This window comes from Micrasema longulum, unplaced genomic scaffold (genome assembly GCF_059751315.1).
Source record: "Micrasema longulum isolate JH-2025_06_02 unplaced genomic scaffold, ASM5975131v1 h1tg000571l, whole genome shotgun sequence".
Taxonomy (NCBI): domain Eukaryota; kingdom Metazoa; phylum Arthropoda; class Insecta; order Trichoptera; family Brachycentridae; genus Micrasema; species Micrasema longulum.
The window spans coordinates 615,043-630,915 of NW_028277767.1; the positions used below are offsets into that span (position 1 = coordinate 615,043).

The window sequence follows — 15,873 nt, forward strand, 5'->3', positions numbered from 1 at the left end:
TTGTTTAACACTAATAACAAAGTTTTATTTTCATAATAATTTATAATGAAGTGTTACGAAGTGAATGCCGATTCAATTAAAAATATTATGTTGAATCTGTTTTTAAATTGATATCTGTGATTACACTCATTAAAGGATTTATTAAGATATAAAATGCGATAAATGTTTTTGATTAAAAAAATAAGTAATCAATGCGATTTTGTGTTTTTTTGTTACTATGAAGAAATATAAACATGCCTTAAAAATTGTTATTGTAATGACAACAAACGCTTTTTGTAAAAGATAAAATATTTATTGAATCGTATCTCCGTTTTAGTGAATACTATATTTTAATTACTATCGAATATATACGCGTTTTTATTATAATAAATTGTTGAAAATAAATATTTTACGAATTATTTATGTGGTTTTGTAATGTGTATAATTAAATGTATTAAATTTTAATGTTTTTAAAAAAGTTATAAGATCTTTGATTACAGATTGTTAATAAATAAAATAAACAGATAATAAGAATTCTTTTTTATATTAAAAGAAAAAACGAGCGTTCTTATAATTTACCCAAATATTTTAATTTGAGAGCCATTTTCTGTAAGTTAATTACAACTACAACCATGTAAGAAAATCGGAAACAAGTTGTAGTAGAGCGGGCTTTGAACCTCGGACCTCTTGATATATTATTATCTTCATCAAGATTCGTCCCAATTTCATTTGTTCCCAAAAAAATAAAATATTGTTCTTGTGTTCAATCAAATCAAGATCATAGTTTAAATACAATTTTTTTTTTTTGGGAACAAAGACGCACGTAAAAAATCTTTTTTTTTCTCCATGTTTTACAAGGAGTAAACGGGGTCTGACTTTTCTTTATGCAAACATATTCCCGTATTTTCTCTCTGGATTATGGCACTAGAGAAGTTATTTTTTTACACATTTACATACAGATATTTACTATTTGCGTGTCTATATCGTTTTTCTTTTTTGATAAATTGTTTCTTATTGAAGCTAGGACCATCTAATAACCCATAAAAGCGTTTAGTTTTATCTGCCATCTTGGGATTTACGGTATTCTTATTCTAAGGGATGGCGGTCAGTGCTGTACAAGCTCCTAACGTCACTACGACCTGTAAAGATCTATTGTGACGGATCCCCGTAAGTAGTTTTCGCCTTCCAAGCCCAGGTTTTCAAAGAGCCAGGCAACTGTGTGAAAGGCGAGAGTTTTCATTTAGCTAAATCTCCTCTTCCAAACATAAATCCGTAAACTATCGGACTGTTAGATTGGGACCGAGCCCTTCAACATCCTCAGGTTTAACCAGTGGTCCCCAGAGGATGAGGCTTATTTTATGATGTAATGCATCACATTAATATATACTACGAGTATGTATCGGTGTTTCCTCATCAGCACTGCAGAACCTTTAAAAAAGTTTATTCGTGCAAGGTGTTTATTTTATCTGCAGTGCCCTGTAAGCGCACTGGTGATAACCCTCACTCGATTTCCGCTTAGCTATATTAGGTCGAAAGCAAACCTTCGCGAGTACGCTTTTATCAGTTCCTTCGCTTGGTGCTGACCAGGTAATTTTTGCCTGAGCATTATGCTCTACTTCAGACGTACGGTATACAAATAATTTTAAGAAACGGATAACGTACGGACGCGTAATTTTTTATTCGTATACTTTTTTTTGGGGTGCGGAAAACGGGTCAAAAAAACCTCGATTTTGTCGATTTTAGCCAGGCATAACCAGTCCGACTAGCAGTTGTATTTTTCTCGCAATAAAGTCAAGGCATCTGCGATAGAACGATAGAAAAACTGTGTACAAATACCTAATCATCGAATTTCTCTGTCACCGCATTTCCTCCTAAATCGTAACATAATTGAGTAACAATATTTTTATAAACAGGTCTGTTGTACAGCTGTGTGACAATTGTTTTAATGTCCACTGGGCTGTCGTCCTCTAGCCTCGGGTGGCCGACACTCGCCACTCGCTGGGTCCACGTGTCTAATCCTCAGCCATAGCCCTGATGCGCTCTGACGAAACGGAAAGTCCAACACGCAGCACCAAACAGTTACCTTACATGTGTCCCGTAATGATACGCATCATTTTAAATCGCTGGATTGATTTCTGGCCATTTCTCATCTCATCTGTAGAAGCATCTCGTGGCCGAACTCCGAGATGACCGGATACACATACCTACTTTGGGTCCTGTGAACGCTCTTCTCTTGTTACATAACACGCTGTGTGAGCATTTTACTTACATTATGCAATTACTTGCTATAATTCCTAGTTATATTTTACATTTATTGAATATCCACATTTGAGACTTTTCAATATAAATTTGCGGCATTTAATTTGCAGCATTAATTAACATACCCATCTAAATCTCTTGCTTTCAATATTATATATTAATGTAATGAAATTTGCAGAATTAGAGTATGACCAATCTGCCTATTCTTGTTGAATGACCACATTTTCAAGTATTTATTCCTCAGCCAGTTCAAATTAAGGCATATAATAATATGACCAGTAGGTTAATATTTTTTCCGAACTCAAACTTTCTCAGAGTGAATGACTCGCTATGTATTTTATTACGCGAAATCAGAATGAATTTTTAAAAAATTAAACAGTATCACGTCAGAAGTGTTAATCAATCCATTCCTAGACGCGTTTGATTTTTGCACAAAACCCACATTCTAACACCCTAAGGCATTTCGAATGACCGATTTCGATATAACCAATATAAACCTTTATATTTAAACATTCGAGACATTATAGTTTTATGTAAATAAGTGCGGCGGCGGTCTTCAAAAATTTCGCCAAGATTAGATGGATACTTTAGATGCCTTTCTCTTCGAATTGATTGGATTATGCAAATAATATTTTTGTCATCTTATAAAGTCTGAAGTTCCGCTGTGAGTTCATGTGTTTGTGAACAAATTAATGTGACATTAATGCCGCATTTTAATGAAAACATTTCACGCAGTTTTAAAATTGATCGGTATGCAACATTTTTATTTGTGTTTCAGTATCGTCTCGGCTAATTGAATAATTATTGTTATTAGCAAATGACATGTTTATTGAAAATGAATTGTGTGGAAAGTATGTTTCTTAATTTCCCGTAACTTCTTATACATTTTGTAGCATTACCTTATTTTTACCAGCTGGAATAAATTCTGTTGTTATGTAAATTGGCACTGGGTAGTTAAATACTATGTACTATATTATTTAGGGTTAGCAAAATATCGATCATTTTTCTTGATTTTGGGTGTTTTTTATCTCAGCCTTTATAATTACTCTCGAAATCATCTTTGTCATAAGAATGGGAAGTTGGTTCACGTTGTTCCCACGTCGCACAGTGTTTCGTTTCATACAAGCTAGAAACTAAAAATTCTGAATGTACTTTTAACTCACGTATGCGATTCATTTAATCCTAAAAAGAGGTTTTTTTATTAAATATGTAATAATAATTCGTTTTATAAAAAATATGTCACATTTTGTTATTTAATAAACGAAATAAATTTTCTGGAAATTGATATCTGCATCCAATAATGTATTTAAGGGTCATAAATAATTGAAATTATTACTTTAATTCTATTGACTGATAAATCGGTCAACCTATAAAATAAATCATTGAAAATTAAATTAGATACTTAGGCATAAAATAAAGATTTCACCCGAGAGAACTAATCTGCCTTCACTTGTTTTGTCAGAATAACCATTTTACAGCTGATTTTATTATGTTAAACATGAAAACTCAAAGGGTTTAAATAAACTTAAAAGTTTGACATTGTAAGGAACACAGAAGTGAGGCAACGGACACAGTAACCCTTGGTATCTACTGTCATCCAAGGCGTTTTGGCTGGCAAGGCCATGTACTACGTATGCCTTCCGAGAGACTTAACCATGCTTGCCTATGTTACAAGGTATCAGGTTCTCGGCGTCCTGGGCTGGTATTCCAAACGAAATTATAGCGCGCTATAATGCATATTTAGTACGTATAAACGCGCTATACCGCGCTATAATTTTGTTTGGAATACCAGCCCTGGTCGTCCACTGTTGACAATTTGTGGGCAGTTTGCGTCAGAGTTGCGGTACGTGGACTTAACTTGGGAGGATGTACGGGAGGTCGATCGCTTGGCCGGAGGCAGATTATGGAATCCATATGCTCCACATAGGGAGCGGATATGGTATGATGATGATAAAACTTAAAGGTCTTTAAATAAAACATTTGTTATAAGTGATTTTCAAATAGATTTATTTTGAGAAATATAAAAAGAGCATGTAATGTAGATGAGCCAAAGGAATAAAATTCTTGTCAAGAAGCTCTATTGATACTAATAGAGTTCATTTCACTGGGTTTGGCGCCACAAATATAACAGGACATGGTTGACTTATTTTTAGCCAAAACGTTGCAAATTTTACCATCTACCATTGTTAAAAGCATTTTAAATTTTATGGACAATACTACACCTCCAATATTAACATTAAAATTTTCAAGTTTTTCAATTGCATCTTGAAGTTTTTTGATTTCAGACTTAGTAAAAATATCAGTTTCTTTGGCGAAAATAAATTTAATAGGACGACAATAAGAGGTTGAGGAAGGGCTTAAATTTTGCCAAATTACTATATTAGGGTCATCATTAAGCCTTAGTTGTATTGGAACGAATGACATAATAAATAAAAATTAATCTATTGCATGCTCTGTGTGAAATTTCTGTTTATAATTACTATGTCCCGAGCTTCCATCTCCACCGCACTTGCATATAAGAGTCAGTACAGAACCTGAAGGAACTCTTTCTTTTAAGACTTCTGATTCTACATTTAGCAATCGTTCCACCGTATGATTTAAAATCGCTTGTAGCTGGATTTCTGCACTAGTTTCCGTTATTTTGACAAATTCCTCGCTCAGGCAACATGCTTCTTTTGCTTTTCTTAAACTATAAAATGCCGGATATATGTTGGGCCGGTTTTTATGGCATTTTTACGCATAACTTTGTAGGAATGCGAAGATAATTTACAGTCAACGTATGAACTTAGCGCTTCCTCAATTGTCAATGCCCGCTGTTTGTTTACTTGTTGATGTTCCCTACGTATTTTTGCTACTTCATTGGGAGTAGCTTTCAAAATTTTCTTTAGGAGATCGGCAACTGTGCGTTTTTCTGATGCTCGAATAAATACCTGCGTGGCAAACGAAAGTTCTTCAGATGTCTTCGTACTCACTAAATTACGCACTTTTGTCCTTTTGCACTGATCACTGCATACCCCAAAATCCTTTGCGGGCCTTCCAGTAGACGTAGATGGTTCATTCATGTCTACTGAAGGACTTTGTCGAAAGTTTTCACATATCAAAATATTTTCACTACCGTCGAGCCACTCAATTTTTTTTTTAACAAATCTATCTAATTTACAGCCAGATTTGGTCCATTTTCTGCTTATATTTAAACAAATAAGCTTAATTTGATTTTTTAACAGTTTTTCACCACTTGCACCAAGTTCACCGACTTCAAATTTACTAACAATATTATTTAACATTCCTTGAAGCCTTTCTTTCTTCGTCAAACTCTTCCACATCACGTACAATTCTTGCCTGGAAATCTCGTATCTGGTACCTGTAAAATAACAAAATAAGATAGATGCAACTTCGTGCGGTAAAATATCGAAACTGTAATAAATTAACAATAAATTGGTCTATTGAAAAATAAAAATAATTTTTTGCTACTTTGATATACTCTCCGAGATAAATTCTCGAGAAGTTAGAAATTGATATTTTTTTAACTACTGAAAAATACATAAGTTAAATTATTGTTTTTTTAAATACCTAAATGAAATACATTAAAATAATAGAAAAAAAACTATACAACATACCTTCCTAAATAGCTTCCATTTTTTTTAAAATCGAAATAAAAAACTTTAAACTTGATAAACAACCTTTACACGTCGGACGCCAAAATGCAAATAAATGTAATTAGGCTTTCAAAAACCAATTATCCGACTTTCATATTCTGGTATGAATCACCCCAAGCATTAATCACCCCAATTAGGCTTACAATCGTCACACTAACTATCTGGTAATGCCCCCATGACGTCATCGTTTAAGAATTCAAAAGTGACTTTTTATCTTGTAGCTTGTATGGGTCAAAACACTGTGCGTCGTTGCTCATGTTTATGTAGGAGGGGTGTATTCTATCAGAGCTATTGTTTGTTGTGCAGGTACTAGCGGTATGTTGTATCGTCCGCAGTAGCTCGCCTTCCGTTGGCGTTGGAAGCCCATCTTTCTTCCTACATATATTTTATCAGCCAACGCGACGCTCGCTACTATCTTATTCCTCGTATAAATTGCTCTCAAAATTTGAAAGAAAAACGGGAAGATATGAAAAGAAGTTGGAACATAAAAATAACGGTGATGGAATTTAAAAATAAAAATATGTTTTATACAAAATTAATTTACTCACTAAGAAGGACAGTACAGTGTTCAATTTTTTTTTTACCTATTTCACATTTATTTCTTTTATCCTAATGTTCTTCAGACAGATTTTGAAATCTCTTTTGAAATGTTGTTTGTTATCAATAAACTTAATTTTATGGGGAAGCATATAACAATTTGGTAGAAAAATAATCCTCGCACATTTGAACAAATGTTGTGACAAAAGGAGGAATGTTGACAATGGTATTATTTCTTACCCTTGTCATATCTGAGCAGGGGAAAGAATGCAATATTTATTTATTTGATTCCATTTATTAGATGCATCAAATTCCATCACAAGACAAAAGTTCCCGGTATGCGCAAAGTAGGAAGAAATTACCAGATTACAAATACACGAGGCCACATTCTGCCCAGTGGCAGTGCAGTGTGGAATGAATCGTCTCCCGAAGAACTGGTTATGGGATCTTTCGTTTATCGTTGCATATTAAGAATGCAGGAGATGCATCTCTATAAAAGTACGAAGACATAAGATAATATTTCACGTTAAACGTATATCTTTCATTAATCTTGAAAACATATCACGGTTACTTCGTGACTGGAGCATAATGTTTGATTTCATTTTTAAAAATTTACCCTTACCCGCATTTCTGGTGCAAAAGGCACCATATCGCTCCATCGATTGTTGCCTCAGGTATCTTTCATGATATTTTTACTATGTATAATATTATTTATGTAATGCATTAGCAGTTTTTACACAATTTTGTTATCGTATAATTACAAGGAATGTTTTTTATGTAAAGAAAATATTTAATACGATGATGTTTTTTGTTATAAGAAAATACAAATCAGTAAAATAATCCCATTACTGTAACTTCAATTATATTTCATTTATTTTTAACAATTAGCTTTGAATGCAAACTTTGAGCATATTTAAAAAAAATATTCTTTCTCGGTAAATTGAGGAATAAATTAGATATAAATACTGCAGAACTAGTATATAAAACGATAATTATTCCACATTTAGATTGCTGCTGTTCAGTAATAGTTTTAGCCAATGGCGGAAATTTAAAATGGGAAGTTCTTCAAAATAGAGCCACGAGAATAGTGCTAAAGACAGGTAAACATAATAGAACAGAAAAACTGCGACAAGTACTCAATTGGATAGCAATAAAAACGAGACTGATATAATAATATAATATGCTTGTTTTTATATTTTAATTTTTGAACAATCGAATGCCCAAATACTTCATCAATAAGATAGTATAAAATAAAAAAATTCTTATGTAAGATGATGTAAATAAATATGTAAGTAAAATTAGTGTAAATATTAGTTTATATACTATGTAACATAGTATAAGTTTTCTTTATTCGTCGATCTATGTTACGCACCACTATCCTGGTCATCGCACTTAGTATAATATCTACCGTGTTATACGTTTACATCGCACCCTCGCCCTTCGTAGGCGCTAAGGATTCCCTTGTATGCTAATACGGGGGATTTCAACGCCAAAGCGGAAGTAAAAATGACCCGACACCCCGCCCGCCGCGCTCTAAAGCTCCCGAAGGCAGCTCCACACTCTGGCCAACACGTCGGCCAGTACGTTAGCGCGCGTATTGGCAACGAAATCACTAAACCGTCCACGCGTTGGCGGGTCGTTCAGTATCTTTCGGTGTGAGCCGCAACCGATGTGCGGACGCCGAAAGCGCACAAAAATCTCCCGTAAAAGCTGAGTCTACGTGTGGATGCGATGACCAGCGCCCTTTGATATGTATTGACAGACGGATTGCGCGCCAGCGTGTGTGCCAGCTCTGCTAGCCACGAATAGCCCCCTCTACACGTGTTGGCCGATACGTATTGGCTAACGTATTGGCCAGCGTGTAGTGTAGAGGCGCTTCAAGACTCGCATTATTGTACTAAGTCAACGCCCTTTAATGCCGCGCTCGGCGGAAGCTTTTTACATTATGTATTATAAATGTGTAACGCTATCGTACTTAACATCGATTAATTAGATTCTTATTAGATAACGTTGAATTAATCGGTCTTCTTTACGCCATTGAATAGGCTATCTATTTATGCGACACTTAATGTCCAATTTCCTATACACACTACAAAGTAGTCTGATTTTAGAACGATTGTGCTTAGTTATGTTAACAATTTTCGTAAATTTCTAAAACAATAATTTTATTATTTTTGCACTTAACATTATTGAATTTATGAAAATATTAAATGTATTCGCATAAATTCTGGATTATTGACAGAAAATACCTGGTAATATAATTTACAAATAAGCACATAATGTTTCTTTCGTCGATGGCAATCCATCACCGCGGTTCTCAAATACGACCGCTTTAGAGGGGAGTGATTTTAACGTTTTTTTAAATGTGTTTTCGGAAAAAAAAAATAACATTTAAGCAAATCATTCTTTGAATTACCTAAATGTTAAAAAAAATCCACAATTTTTCTGAACACACAAAAAAACGTTTTGATCTGTTACCAATTTGAGTTACGTAGTGATAGATCGCCGTCGACGATTTATTTTTTGGAAATACACTAGTTTTGCTCAAACGGTAAAAGTACTTACCTATGTCGAAGCGCCAGGATCCAGAAATTCAGTGAACGATGACGTGTTTGTACAACAAGCACCTATTTGCATTTTTTTTTATCTAAAGTCGTTCGCTCAGTGATGAAACTAAAAATTTGTCCGAAAGTCAAGCTCGAAGTTTGCGGCTCGCGACGAGCGGCATGGGACGTAGCGATAAAAGGAGGCAGAGACCTAGTGTGGCAACATAACTCGTCATGCCGCACGTCATGCTCCTCGTCGTGCCTACCGCTCCTGATTTTGTCGGTTTTTGAGCGCGAGTCAAAGGACCGGCAATATAAGCGCGAGTGGTTGGCCACATAATCGCGCGGTCGCAGTACGCATCGAGCGCTCACACGAGACACACGCGTCATTTTTGAATGATGTACATTTCTCTGTATGACATTGATATAATAAGCTATACTAAAAATGCATAGCGCGCACGCTGTCACAGTTTCATCGTCCATTGTATAGAAAGACAGATGACAAGTGAGGAACGTCGCGAATAATTGCGCGAGTGGAGCAGTGTGTGGGCGGAGAGGGCAGCAGCGCGAGGAGCAAAATAAGGAGCAGCGCAAGGAGCATAGTGTGGCGGGGCTATATGATTTACATTGGTCCGTGCTACGAGAGCGGATTGATAATGAAGCTACCTAGCGCTAGGTGGCAGCACAAACACAAAAAAGATTTATTTTTTCCAAATTGCGATCTGTCAAATGGCAGCTGTTAAAATGTCACCCAAATTCATCGATTAGTTTATTTGTTGTGGTCGTTTGAAGTAAACAATTTTTGTGTTTCTTGTGAAAAATGGAAAAAAGCAAATTTCGTGCAGTGATTAAAAACTATTATTTGAAAGGAAAAACGGTGAAAGAGACAAAAGAAAATCTCGATAAACATTACGGTAAGTCTGCTCCGTCAGATTACATGGTAAAATATTGGATTGCTGAATTTAAACGCAGCCGAACAAGCACTGAAACAATACCATCAACAGGAAGACCAAAAGAGGTGGTTACTGAAGAAAATATCAAGAAAATCCTCGATATAGTTATGAATGACCGCTGAGTGAAGTTGCGTGAGATTTTTGAAATGGTAAACATCTCATATGAACGTGTGTTCAACATTTTGCATGAACATTTGCATATGAAAAAGCTATCGGCAATATGGGTGCCGCGTTTTCTCAGTGTCGAACAAAAATTAGTTCGAGAGACCACTTGATTTTTGGCGTCGGTTAATAACTATTGATGAAACGTGGGTGCACCACTATACGCCTGAAACCAAAAATCAATCGAAACAATGGGTGGAAGCTGGTGGAAGTGCTCCGAAGAAGGCAAAGGCAGTGAAATCGACTGGTAAGGTTATGGCCACTGTATTGTGGGATGCACTCGGAATATTGCTCATCGATTATCTTGAAAAAGGATCTACAATCACAGGAAAGTATTATCGTGCATTATTGGATCAATTGAGTGATGCAATTAAGGAAAAACGACCACATTTATAGAAGAAAAAAGTGCTCTTTCTTTAAGAAAACGCACCGGTTCACACAGCATTAGATACGATGCTAAAATTACGTGAAATACACTTCGAATTGGTTGACCATTCACCTTATAGTCAAGATTTAGCTCCTAGTGACTTTTTCCTGTTTCCAAACTTAAAAAAATGGCTCGCAGGAAAAAGATTCAGCTCAAACGAAGAAGTGATTACCGAAACTAAAGCGTATTTTGAGAGGTTCCCGAAATCGTATTATTCAGATGGTATAAAAAAGTTGGAATATCGTCTTACTAAGTGTGTCGAAGTAAAGGAGACTATGTTGAGAAATAAATGGTTTTTGAAAAAAAAAAAGATTTTTTCCTACTTTGGTAGCTTCATTTTCAATCCGCTCTCGTGTATCTTTAAGCGGCCGACAGTTTTGGAAACTGCTTATCGCTTCAGTTTTACACTGTTATTGTGCCAATCGTGATGTTTTTGTGTCTGTTTTCTGTCTTGCCCCGACAGTGTCCCCCATTTGTCCAACAATGCTGTCGTCATGTGGGTCTCGGGATTTTTTAGTCGCAGCATCATTTTTCCACATGGTGTTATATCTCGATTGAACTTTGCTTTCTTTTAATAATCTTTCTAGCGTGTTGCGATTCCTTTGCGCTTATTTTTTTGAGTGACAAACTATAGCTTCCCGTGGGGCGAACTTATTCACTCTTAATTGTATCGGCACCTCTAAACTTAGAAAGTCATTTTCTCTGGCATGTCTTAAATTTATACAATCAAATTTGACAAACACGTTGTAACAAGACACTATGTTATATTGCACAATTTTGCTTAATTGGCGTTGCATGTATGCAATTCCAATAGGAACGATTGATTTTACCATGTCGTTAAATTCTGAAGGATTTTGAAATTCAGGAAACGGGAAACAAAATTATGAAGTGTAATGAGTGGTATTATGCACATGGTCGTAAATACAATGCTTACGATTAATATGCCACAATAATGATTAAAATTTATGTTATGAGAACATTAAGAATTACGTTTCTTTTGGGAGTAAAAAAGAAATATTTGCGTTCTTATGATTAACCCAAATATTTAAATTTTGAGGCCATTTTCAACGAGTTGTAAATAACTCACTATTAGAAAATGGGAGTCAGGTTGGGGTAGAGTGGAATTCGGACTTCGGACCTCTGATCTGTGAGTCCGCAACACTAGCGTACTAGTTACGGAACCACAACCCGGTTCACGCTAAATCATAAACGTTAATTACCTTTAACATGGGATACAAGTTCAATGGTATTCCTATTAGCCGAATGTTGCAATACTCTAAACTCAAAAGTCTGTTGTTAGTCTAACCCTTACAATTAAATTACAATCAAGATAAGTGTTGCTCGCAAGAACGAACGAACCGTGGGAATGAGAGTAATAATATAAATATAACACCTTTATATTTTCTGCGTTCAGCTGGCTTAGATTTTAAGGAGGCGTATAGTTTAAATTTATAATCATGATTAAAAGCGTGCCCCGGTTTTTTAATATTTTAAAACTGAGTGTTTCAAATTCTAACTCTTCGTCGGAGGCATATTTGTATTTTTGTAGGGACCAATGAACGAGATAGGTATGTGGGTTGTACTTACCACGGATGATTGTATATCCTACATATGTTTTTATAAGAATTGTTATGCGAATATTTTCACGGTCAAACTCCGTTTTGGATTAGTGCGGGGCGAAGTAGGGAAATAGTAGTGTATAATATACTAACTTGTATAATATAGATAGATCATAAATTTTAGTGTCCTTGGAAGTTGATTAAAAAACAAATGAATTCAAAGTCATTTTGTAAGTGGACGTAATCCAATCCCATGATCATTAAATGTGAAATATACCAAATTATTTATTTCACTTTACGATCAACTCGTGATCATTATTTTCTAGGTTATCAGATCGCTGGCTTTGTTGCTGTGCTATGGAATTTATAATAACATTAACCGTATAAAAAAATATTGTTAATATGCTTTTAGATAAAAACTATCAATATATCTCAACACAGGGCTCTTGGCCTCATAGAGTTCGGGATACGTTATTTTTTTTTGTAATATTTATATGTATTTGTATTTATAAATAAATAAATATTTTTAGTATTATCTTAAATTTTTTGCTTCATTTTAAAAAAATAATCGTATGATTTTCGTAATACGCATGCTGTGGACTAAAGAATTACTGGTCCAGATATATTTTATTAGGTATGTATGTTTATGTGAGTGTTGCTTGTAGTTTGTTGTTGTTCCAAAAGTAAATAAATAAACTTTTTTTCATATTTCTAGCACCATACTTCGAAATCTTACGATTATACTAAATTCCTGACTCTCACATTCTAAATCAGAATAAAGCTTTGAACGCTGAGCTCAATAATGATTTATATTTAAAATATCTAATTGATGCTTATGTTTTTATACAGAAACATCATGGAAAATTATGGAGATTTTAAACATTCATTTATAGCTGTAAAATATGTTAATTTTTGTCATAGTAAAGGTCATTTGCATTTATTTATTGTGTTGAACGTCATCATCATCATCATCATCATCAGCCGTCTCTTGTCCAATGGTGAACATGGGCCTCCCCTTTAGTCTCCATATCTCCCTATCCTGAGCCAACCGCATCCAACCACTTCCTGCAACTCGTCTTATGTCATCAGACCACCTTGTCTGAGGCCTGCCGACACTTCTTCTACCCGTTCTGGGTCGCCATTCCAGGACTTTTTTGGTCCATCTAGAGTCTGTGGTTCTGGCTATATGACCAGCCCTGCTCCATTTCTGGTTGGTCGGTGACTTTTGTTCTCGCTCTAATCCATGTATTGGTTTTTCTGTCTCTCAACGAAATACCCAGCATATTCCTTTCCATGGCTCTCTGTGTCACCGATAATTTGTGTAATTTTTTTTTCGTAAACACAAAAGTTTCACACCCATATGTCAGTACAGGGAGAACACAAGCATCAAAAAGTTTCTTCTTTAAGTAATGTGAATACTTCGGAGATTTTCGGATATATGAGAGCTTACCAAGTGTTGAACGTACTTCGTTTAAAAAAAGTTAACTTATAACATATCGGTAGTCAGATGGCAGAAGGGACCATCTGTAATTTTCAAAAATGTTCAAGAGAGCTAAAATACGTCTCAATTTCAAGACTTCCACAAACTAAAATATTTTAGTTTTGGTTTTTAATAATAAATTACCATTCTAAATAACGCTGATTTTTTTTTCTGCGTGTATTTACTGAAATATTAATTCAAAGTTTTGAAAATTTAAACATAGACAAAAATACAGATGGTCCCTTCTGCCATCCGATATGTATATTGAGTATCTCTATTGACGTTTCTCGGTGGAACTGCATTTTAAATATAACGTTTAATTGTAAAAAAAACCTTTAGTTTTGACCACTTTTAATTAAAAATCACCCAATTGTTATTAGGTACATTATATTTTAATTTCATTAAAATTAGTTTATTTCCATAAATTTATAAATAAATTCCATATAAATTCCATAAATTTATAAAATCATTATTGACAACCCCTACATTCACTTGTATATTGATGACATAAGAATTTGTTAAGTCTCCCACCATGTCGGTCACTACAATACTCTGTAATTAGTGAATAATTAAAAGCAATCAAAACTGAAAAACGTATTTCACTTTGAACTATTTGTACACTACACTATTGTAATTACTTATGAACTACTCGTAAGATTGTCCATTTTACATTTATACAACTCTTACATTATTTTTATCATACACGTATCAATTTCGGATATTACGAGAGGTGTAACCGGCCGAATATCGCTCCAGTTTATCGATAATTAGTTCTCAAGGCATCGCATGAAATATTGTTGTAAAAATCTCTGTAGAGCAGTCATTACTCATCCTATGGAGAATGGAGACTTTCACTTCAGATGTTACTCTAAATATCAAGGACTTAACTTTAACTTTAATAGTTAACGAGACAAAAAGAAGACAAACATTCATTTATTTATTTGCATATATATCGTGATCTACATTTCCGATTAGGAAGACGCGGAGGTCGAATCAAAGCCTGGGAAAATGTTGATTAATAAATACAATTTGGATTTATTTATACACTATTTTATATGTATATATACAATTTGAATATATAAAATACTAGCTGACCCGACAGACGTTGTCCTGCCCGAACGTCGGCTTGCCTTGAAAAAAGACTTTCATTGATAGTTAGGTACCTAGATACTTGTTTATGATTAAATTCCAAAACTAAAAATTGTCAATATTAAAAAAATATTGAATTTAAGTAGGTACTTGTTTATGTTTAAATTCCAAAACATAAAATAAATATTTTTTCAAATATGGCATTCTTTTTGCAAACGTCAAGCTCCGGTCGTCTCACCAACAAAGGGGTGTACTTATGCAGGAATACGGTTTTTAAAAATGTGTTCAATTTAATATTATTTTATTATTACCAAAAATCCAATAAAAATAATTAAATGGGTAGAAATTATAAGGAATTTAAGGAAAGAATCTGATTGAGATCCACAAAAAACAAATGTTGTTTGTAAACATTTAAAAACAAACATTTTTTATACACAAAAAAACAACATATTTCCATTTTTTGCAAATGCATTCTTCTCGAATGCAACCCTGGTAGATCGACGAATAAAACATTTATGCTCCTAATTTCTCTTTTACATATTCGATGAAAGATTTTAATATCTACGAACACGCACAGCGCAAAGATCTATATTTCTCTTAAAACCGCACGTAAATCGGTTAAGCCGTTTAGGATTAGTACGGTGACATCACACGTACAGAGGAATTATATATATAAAGATGATATTGCCTTACGACAACTTTTTCCTGCCTGCCTACCCAAACTGTTCAATTTGATAAAATACATTCGTAGTAAATAATAATAGTCGTAACAAAAATAGATGGAATAAAAAAAGAAATAACGTTTAATTTATTTTCGTATTTTTATTTATTTCAATTACCCGGGAATGTAAAACCTTCGGCACGAGAATCGATGTCCCCCCCCCCCCATCCACGTGGCTATTTTATTACTAGCATAGTTGCATGGAATCGCCCCTAGGTCGACGTTGCTGTTTTGTAACCTTCGTGTTTCTATACTTCATCCGTAATAGGTCCACATATTGTTGGGATGTCCCGCCCTTTTTTCGGGAAAGTTACTTACGAGATCTTGCTTAACTCGAAACGACCATAAATCAATCAATTTAATTAACCATTAAATTTTATAACCGTTATTATCCTTTATTCGATTACTTGCACTGGAAGATGCTTAATGCCTAGTATTTTCATAACTAATGTAATATACGCGCTCGATCTGAAATCAAGACACCAGACAGCAGTGCCAGTGGGAC

General features: G+C 34.5%; 1 protein-coding gene and 1 long non-coding RNA gene across 4 annotated transcripts in view; one reads left to right on the forward strand and one right to left on the reverse strand.

Moving 5' to 3' along the window:
* Positions 1-15,873, forward strand: part of spir (spire type actin nucleation factor) — a 264,272-nt gene that overhangs the window by 25,276 nt on the left and 223,123 nt on the right. The window lies entirely within an intron of this gene.
* On the reverse strand, positions 3,358-5,937 carry LOC148280529 (uncharacterized). The gene is made up of 2 exons (XR_015822576.1): positions 5,856-5,937; positions 3,358-5,599 (listed from the first exon to the last, which is right to left on the reverse strand). It is a non-coding gene; the product is annotated as an uncharacterized LOC148280529 (long non-coding RNA).